We start from the raw sequence: 9397 nt of genomic DNA, 5'->3' as shown, positions 1-9397 counted from the left end.
TTTAAGACTTGATTAGATTTATAAAAGTAGAAGTACTCAGATATTGTCCTTGAGTAAAAGTACTCAGATGTTGTACTTGAGTAAAAGTAGAAGTACTCAGATATTGTACTTGAGTAAAATTAAAAGTACTCAGATATTGTACTTGAGTAAAAGTTGAAGTACCAGAGTGTAGGAATACTCGGTTACAGTAAAAGTCCTGCATTCAAAATGTTACTCACGTAAAAGTAGGAAGGTATTAGCATCAAAATATAGTTAAAGTATACCAAAAGTAATCAGTGTGTAGATAAACTCGTCTGACTGATGAAGACAACCACTCTCTCTGAGCGAGAACAAAGAGGAGGAGAGAATATCTTTGTTCTCTCTCTGAGCGAGAACAAAGAGGAGGAGAGAATATCTTTGTATGCAAATCAACCCTCCACCTTCACCGACGCTGCATGGGAAAAACACGCCGACATCAAAGGTAGCGGCTGACAGGACTGCAGGAAAAGCAGCAGCTAACTGCTCGTTAGCTTAAATCCTGCAGGGAACCCCACCTCAACACCTTAACACACACAGACACATGAATAACATATAGGAATCACAATGATATCAATTTACTGTGTGAGGTATCATCATCGAGAAATATGTGTTTATGTTATGTAGTGTCTCTACTTTAAAGAGTCCTCTCCTGCTGATGTGCAGGTGTATATCAGTATGTAGCGTTTCTACTTTAAAGAGTCCTCTCCTGCTGATGTTCAATCAATCAATCAATAAATGTTTATTTATATAGCCCAATATCACAAATGTTACATTTGTCTCAGTGGTCTTCACAGTGTGTACAGAATATCAGTATGACAATACGACACCCTCTGTCCTTAGACCCTCACATCGTACAAGGAAAAACTTCCGAAGAAAACCCAGTTTAAAGGGAAAAATGGGAGAAACCTCAGGGAGAGCAACAGAGGAGGGATCCCTCTCCCAGGACGGACAGACGTGCAATAGATGCCGTGTGTAAATTGAAAAGATAATACATTTGCAACATAGGTAGTCCAAATGTTTGGAAATGCATGTGTGTATAATAGGAAGATGAATCCACGAGGATATCCATCCAGGACCGATGATCCAGGACCACAGCCACGACTCAAGATCCAGCGCTCACGATCCAGGACACAGGACCGCAGGATCATCCATGACTCCGGATCCCGGCGTATATAGACACCAAAAAGAAAGAAATGTGGGGAAGCTGGGTTAATCGGAACATGAGAGTACACAGGTACAGACAGAGAGAAGGAAGAAATAAGATGTCCCCCGACAAACTAAGCCTATATCAGCAAAACTAGGGGCTGAATCTAATCAGCCCTAACTATAAGCTTTATCAAAAAGGAAGGTCTTAAGCGCACTCTTAAAAACGGATAGGGTGTCTGCCGCCCGAACACAAACTGGAAGCTGATTCCACAAATGTGGAGCTTGATAAGAAAAGGCTCTGGCTCCCATTGTACTTTTAAAGATTCTAGGAACAACCAACAACCCTGCATTCTTGGAACGCAATGCCCTAGTAGGACAGTAGGGTATAATGAGTTCTTTAAGGTAAGATGGCGCCTGCCCATTAAGGGCTTTGTAGGCGAGAAGAAGAATTTTAAATTCTATCCTGTGTTCTATAGGGAGCCAGTGTAAGGCAGCCAGAACAGGAGTAATGTGGTCCCTTTTCCTAACTCTGGTTAGTACACGAGCCGCAGCATTTTGAATCAGCTGAAGCGACTTGACTGACTTCTTGGTACTCCCTGATAATAAAGAGTTACAATAATCCAGCCTAGAAGTAACAAATGCATGGACTAGTTTCTCTGCATCGTTTTGAGGCAAGATATGCCTGATTTTTGCAATGTTACGTAGATGGAAGTAGGCGGTCCTTGACATTTTTTTTATGTGAGCCTTAAAGGATAAATCCTGATCAAATATAACACCAAGATTCCTTACAGTCTCACTGGAGGCCAAATTAATGCCATCCATAGTTAGTATATCTTTAGATAATTTGTTTCGTAGATTCTTCGGGCTAAGTACAATAACTTCAGTTTTGGTCGTGTTTAACATCAAAAAGTTTAAGGTCATCCACGTTTTTAAGTCCTTAAGGCAGTCTTGAATTGTATTTAGATGATTAATTTCATCAGGCTTGATTGATAAATATAGTTGAGTATCATCCGCATAACAATGAAAGTTTACAGAATGATTCCTTATAATATTGCCTAATGGAAGCATATATAATGTGAACAAAATAGGTCCGAGCACTGAGCCCTGTGGCACTCCATGGCTAACTTTGGTTTGCGTGGAAGATTCATCGTTAACACGTACAAACTGAGAGCGTTCAGATAGACCTAAACCAGCCTAAAGCAGTTCCCTGTATGCCAACTAAGTGCTCTAGTCTTTGCAATAGGATATCATGGTCGATAGTATCAAATGCAGCACTGAGATCGAGCAAAACAAGAATAGAGACAAGTCCCTTGTCTGAGGCTATTAGAATGTCATTTGTGACTTTAACCAGAGCTGTCTCTGTGCTATGATGTGTTCTAAAGCCAGACTGAAAATCTTCAAATAAATCATTGTTTTTTAAGTAATCACACAGCTGTTTTGCGACCGCTTTCTCAAGAATCTTTGAGAGGAACGGAAGATTAGAAATAGGTCTATAGTTGGCTAAAACCTCTGGATCGAGGTTGTGCTTTTTAAGAAGCGGTTTTATCACTGCTACTTTGAATGATTGTGGAACATGGCCTGATAATAAAGACATATTCATAATATTTAATAAAGAAGTGCTAATTAATGGAAAAACTTCCTTCAACAGCTTAGTTGGAATTGGGTCAAACATGCACGTTGATGGTTTAGAAGAGAGAATCATTGAATGTAATTGTTCAAGGTTTATGGCTGAAAAGCATTCTAGTTTACTATCTAGTGTAATATTAGAACTTACGATTCCGGGAGCTGTTGATAACACTATACTGGTCAAAGGCAAGAGGTCATTAATTTTGTTTCTAAGAGTAACAATTTTATCGTTAAAAAAGCACATACAATCATTACTACTGAGTGCTATGGGAATAGAAGGCTCAATGGAGCTGTGGCTCTCTGTCAGCCTGGCTACAGTGCTGAAAAGAAATCTTGCATTATTCTTATTCTCATCTATTAATGAAGAGTAGTCGGCTGCTCTCGCTTTACGCAGTGCTTTCTTATATTCATTGAGAGTAATATGCCAAATTAAACGAGATTCTTCAAGTTTAGTGGAACGCCATATCCTTTCAAGTTGTCTAGACTTTTGCTTTATTTTGCGGGTTTCGGCATTATGCCATGGAGCTAATCTATGTTGTTTTATTTTCTACTTTTTCAAAGGAGCAACAGAGTCTAATTTTATTCGCAGCGCATCTGTAGCACTATCAACAACATGATCAATTTGGGGTGGTAGTTCAGGTGTATATCAGTATGTAGTGTCTCTACTTTAAAGAGTCCTCTCCTGCTGATGTTCAGGTGCATCATGAATACTGATTCTTAAATCATGAGCTGTGGCCCTGATCCGATCAGATCTGATTTAGCTATGTGTGATTGGAAACAGTTGCGCGCGCACGCACGCACGCACGCACACACACACACCTTTCGCCACCGTACCTTTGGTTTAAAAAAAGACATAATGAATAATGAAGACCTTAGTGGGGACGTAACAGATAGTAACTGAATTATAGTTTTGTGATGTCTTTCCATTTTGTCGGGACTGTGTTTGTATAATAATCAAGACCATTAGATTCAATAATCAACCTCATAGCCTATTCTAATTTCCTTTTGCCAGCATCTTCACAGTGCCGGGAACATTTAAAAATAAAGGAGGATATTGCTCCAGATTTCATCACTTTAATTAGTTCAGATGAAATAAAAGAGCTTAATATGATTTGTATTCAGAGCTGCTGGTTGGCCTGCAGTGAAACGCCTCGGAGCGATCACACGTTTCTCATTTCCACCTGCTGCAGATCAGAAGAACACTTTGCGTTTAAAGCACTTATAATCACATCCATGAAGTTTCCAACTCTAGTGACACAAGCAACAGACAGCGAGGAGGTCAAAAGTCACCCAATCAGCAGCATAACGCCCAACATTAGCCCCCTTTAGCTTAGCGGTGGTGACGTGAAGTAATGTGACCTGGCTGTAGTTCCTTTATACCCTAACATTAGTTGCCTTTAGCTTAGCAGTGGTGACGTGAAGTCATGTGAACTGGCTATAGTTCCTTTATACTGTAACGTTCACAAGGTGAGTCGGAAACAGGCTTCTCGTAATAAGGCTTTAATAACAGATGTTCTTTACAGATGATCACAGGTACAGGTACATTGTGGGGGTTCTACCTCACACTTCCCACAGTGGCTTAACTCCTACCCCTACACATATATATATATAGCAGTGTCTACGTCACACTCCCCGCCCTCCCCCGTCCGCTCCCCCAACCACAGGCCCGCACCTCAACCAGCATCACTGTGCAGCTCTATGATTGGCAGAGAGACGGGGGATGCCTGAGTTACACCCTGAACATCCTATGCAGGATCGCTACACTACCCCCCCACTACAAAGTTCCTCGCCCACGAGGAACAAATAAAACAGAGCACAAACACTCCCCCCACCCTCTCCAGTACTCTGCAGGGACCAACCCACTGGCTGTCCACTGACACGCTGGTCTCCACGCTGGTCTCCACTGACACGCTGGTCTCCACGCTGTCCACTGACACGCTGGTCTCCACGCTGGTCTCCACGCTGTCCACTGACACGCTGGTCTCCACGCTGGTCTCCACGCTGTCCACTGACACGCTGGTCTCCACCATAGACTGTATATATAAATGGACGTAGGGTCCGTGACATCACCCATAGGATTCTGCAGAGTTGCGGTGAAGCCCTTAGTAGGCGGAGTCGGCCACTAACGGCTCGACAGTGACGTCAGAGTCTAACTCCCGCCTTCTCCCGCCTGCTCCAAATAAGGGCAAAGAGGCGGTGCTGAGGCGGAGCCGAGGCGGGACAGGGCGGGACCTGCTGCCACCGAGCGTGACGTTCCAGACCTAGCTCAGGCTAAGAAGCTAAGCTAACATGCTCTCAGTATTAAGCTAACAACCTATGCTAACAACCCAGCTTGAGGTCACTGCTCCTCGTTCCCGGCATATTCTGAAGGTAAGATACCCTGTAATTTTACAAAACTTGTCCTTTTGATTTAAATGTTCTTGAACCTACACTATACAATTGTTTTTTAAGTGCTTCACCGTTTTTCAAATATAAATGTCATTTGTAACTAAACTTTGTAAACTTGCAGAGATATGGCCAGTGTTGCGTGAATTAAATGTGATTAATGAAATATGACTGTAGAAAAAGAAAGGTGCTTTTATATTGATTAAACCATTTTTATTTATTTCAGCATTAAGAAAAATGAAGATGGCAACCTCCTCCACGCCAAACTGCACAACCTGTAAGTTGATGGTCCTGGCTTACTTTACATGACTTCAGATGGTTGACATTACACACAAACATACTATACCTATACATGTGTGCACAATTGTAGATAAACAGCACACAGTATATAAATATATATATATAAACGGTGTGCCGTTAATCTGTTTTTTGCTCTCTTGTTACTTTTAACCATACAGGTGTGATTTCATAGTTATTTTGTATGTTATTGTCAAAGGAACAAAATGAGCAACCCTTTATAATTCATTTGATATTCCTCATTATCTGAAGCATTTGTTGCTCTCATTTAAGAGTGACTGTATGGATAATCGGAGACAGCTATGTCCGGCGTGGAGCCCAGAGAGCATCAGCAGCAACCTTGGCCTCGACCTGAGGGTGTGCTGGTTCGGTTGGGGTGGACTGCGCTGGAGAGGTGTCCTCCCTTTCTTTTCCTACTCCCTGCGAGGAAGAGCAGTCCCGGATGTCCTCCTCATCCACTGTGGCGGAAATGACTTGGGGGATGTGCCCAGTGTTCAGTTGCTGAACCAGATGAAGGAGGACCTGCACCAGCTTCACCATCGGCACCCTGGCTTGAAGATCATGCTGTCCCAGAGGAGGGCTGGTGCAAATCCTGTCAAAATTGACAAGGCCCGGAAGTTTGTTAACAGTGTTATGGCTACTTTTGTTCATAGCCTAAATGGTGCCATTGTTGACCACTCCAACATTAGACATGACAGTCCTGGGCTGTTTTTGCGAGATAGAGTTCATTTCACCCCTTGGGGAAATGATATTTTTTTAAAGTCACTAGCCAATTGCCTGAAAGACCACCTCCAAAGACTGTGAACTGCTAAAATGTCAGTATCACTGTTTTTGGATTTGGCCTTTAGAGTATGTATTCTAAGGCCCTTGCTAAGCCCAGACTGTCATGGCTAATGTTGAGTTAGATATTACATCTGTAGCCATGACACTGTTAACATGGCTGCTCCTCCTCTTCCCCACATCCCACCCCCCCCCCCCCTCTTCCCCCAATGGACTCTGTAGCTCTCCAGGTCCATGCTGGGCATGGCTGTCTGTCAAACCTTTTATTTTGTATTTGTTATGATGTTTTTTGTTATTTTATTTGTTAAAATAATTATGTAAATATTGAAAATAAATTACATTCATATTTTCACTTCTTTTGTCTACTGCTTACTGAAAATGTTAGTCACATCCAAATGGGACTATCAAATGAAAGGATAAGCTTACCATACAATACAGAACACATTACACATTAAGGCTCAAATCTTTTCCCAAGCCGGAGCAGTCTGAAAAGAGTCCCAAGTTTAACAAAACAAAATATTGACAATGAATACTACGCTGTCATTTATCAGTGACAATGCAAACAACAAGGTCTCCCCTAATCCCATGTATGTTGGCATCAATGTCATAAGCATACCATCGAATGTAATTATGAAGTGCAATACCCACAATCCCTACAGGGTCGTACCGTCACAGAAGATAATACCTTTTAGAGAGTTTCTAAATTGTTCAGTATGCAGATACATATTTGTTTTACAATAGAAACATTTTTCTCCATAAATGTTCCCACATGTTGTGAGCATCAACTTTAAATCTTTTGTCAACAAATAAAAAACATCTTAATTTCCTTTAGGACAACATTTTGTTTATAACACCACTACATTAACAATAAGCATAGGAAAATGATAAATGTCAACATTTAAGATTGTGCTTTTACTCTTTATTTAAATCAGATCTATTTCACATTGAAAATGTGATAAATACACAAGCCACATTGAAAGTTACATCTTGCATTTTATGAAAAGTAAAGGTTTCGAATCATTGTATGACTTAAGTACACTAGAAAAATAAATTAAAGATGTGCAACAACTGTATCAGTAATTAAAATGATATAACTTATGTACAGGCTTGGGAGGGCTACTTGCCAAAACCAGTAACTTCATGTGAGTATCAAGATATAAAAGTAATGTAACCTGATAACTTTCTTTTTCTTTTGGATTACTTCAATATCAAATGCAATGCAAATAAACACAGGAGAGAAGAAATATGAATATGATTTTTTTACTTAAATGTATAATATAATACCATAAAGCAGATTCAGGCAGTAGGTGTATAGATTCACAATTAAAGTATTAGCCTACATAACAGTACCGCTTCCAGAGAAGAGATACCATTTGATCATTTTTCATATATATGCTCTTTTTAGGTTTTGAATAAGATTGTAATCCTGAGTTTCCCTATTATTAAAAAAAGTAAAACTAATCCGATTACATCTCTTCCTATGTAACTAAGGATTACACTTTCATTTTTTCTATACGATCTTGATTCGTGTTAGATGTAATCCATTACTATCTAAGTCATAACTTTTGGAAAATTGTCTCAAGTTATAAATTATGCCTTCAATCTCTTTCACGTGGAGAAGACATCCCATTGGCCGAGGCATTGCAACTTCCCTCAAGCGTCCTACATGAAAGAAAGATCACATGTTAGAAATGTGTGCACAAACTATTCAGTATGACCCGTCTTAGTTTAAAGCCCAAGTGTAAGAGTGAACAGAGGCGGAGTCTGTTTGTTGGCTGCTGCTCCCCAAACCAACACCCTCACAAGCATTGGCTGTTGGAACGTCATTACGCTCCACATGTGGAACAACAAAGGCTTCTTCAGTTGTGCCTTGTATCATAATGATATTGCTCTGATCAGCAGCAAGACTGTTTTCACCACTACCATGGTCTCCATCTGCAACCTCCTCCTTGCTGATAGCTGTTAAGATAAATAAGTTATAAGATGACAACAGATGAATGAATGTTGCCATTAAAATAATGTAAAAAAAAAAGGTAATATAATTCATCTGTTTTTAACATAGAGTATGTGGGGGAAATGGCAACTCTATGATAAAGAGTCTTTGCATAAATTGAAGAGAAATGTGATGGTTTTCAAAAAAATCGATTTCTATGTTTCTTTACTTAACTGGCAAAATCTTAATTTGGCCTTTAATCAAAAGAACATTACTCATCACTGATGTGCAAGCTGTGCCATAACAATTATTTAGCATTGTATGATGTATAACATGTATTTAATTAGTAACAACAATTTACACTCACAAATGGAACCAAGTTTTTTTTTTTTTTTTAAAGGATCTGTACCCATGAGTCCGTGCTGAAGGGATGACTCTCAAAGTGTTAAAGTGTTCACTGCGCAGGCGAGATGAAACGTTGGGGGTCCATTTATTCCTCCGGATGTTCAGCACCCACTGGTCCAGCCTGTCTGGATCACCTAAAGGAAACCTTTATTCAAAAATACATGAAAACCGACCCAAAGACAACAGGAGGGTTAATGCCATATTCACGACACTTAATAACGCATGAACAACTTTTACAAATATTTCTATATAGTCTGTGTTGGTGAATGTAATCTAGGTTGCACATTTCCTGCTGAAATACATGCATGGGCCTACCAAGTTACTGCGTGGCACTTTGGTTTTGATAAAACAGTGTAGTTCCACTATATAAACGTTACATTCATAATCAAACGAGACAATATGCAAGATAAATAGCTATTTGTTGTTATTCTTAATGCTTGTCATTCACACGTTAAGAAAATAAAATAAGTACCGATACATAGCGGAACAATTGTGGCGATGTTTAGCTTAATAAGCCTTGTTCAATATCATTTATTTAGCTAATACTATAGCAGGCTGCAGGCGAACCAAGTCCGCGTTTCGCTGCATTCCTTGATCTCCAGTTATAATGCCGGGCTCCGCCGCTGGCTGAAGCTAACGGAGCCGCAAAGGGCTAGCTACGGCTCCGGTTAGCTTCGGCGGCGGACTCCGGCGGCCACCACTGGGATAATTGGGTCCCCTTTTTACATTTGCATTTAGCATTATGGGCGTCATAGCCATAGACTATAAAAGTCTTACCCAAGGCTGAATCATAAACTAAACTGTATA

The sequence above is a fragment of the Pseudochaenichthys georgianus genome, unplaced genomic scaffold, assembly GCF_902827115.2.
Source record: "Pseudochaenichthys georgianus unplaced genomic scaffold, fPseGeo1.2 scaffold_200_arrow_ctg1, whole genome shotgun sequence".
Lineage (NCBI taxonomy): Eukaryota > Metazoa > Chordata > Actinopteri > Perciformes > Channichthyidae > Pseudochaenichthys > Pseudochaenichthys georgianus.
The sequence above is the reverse complement of the archived record's forward strand: the minus strand, read 5'-3'. Positions refer to the sequence as shown.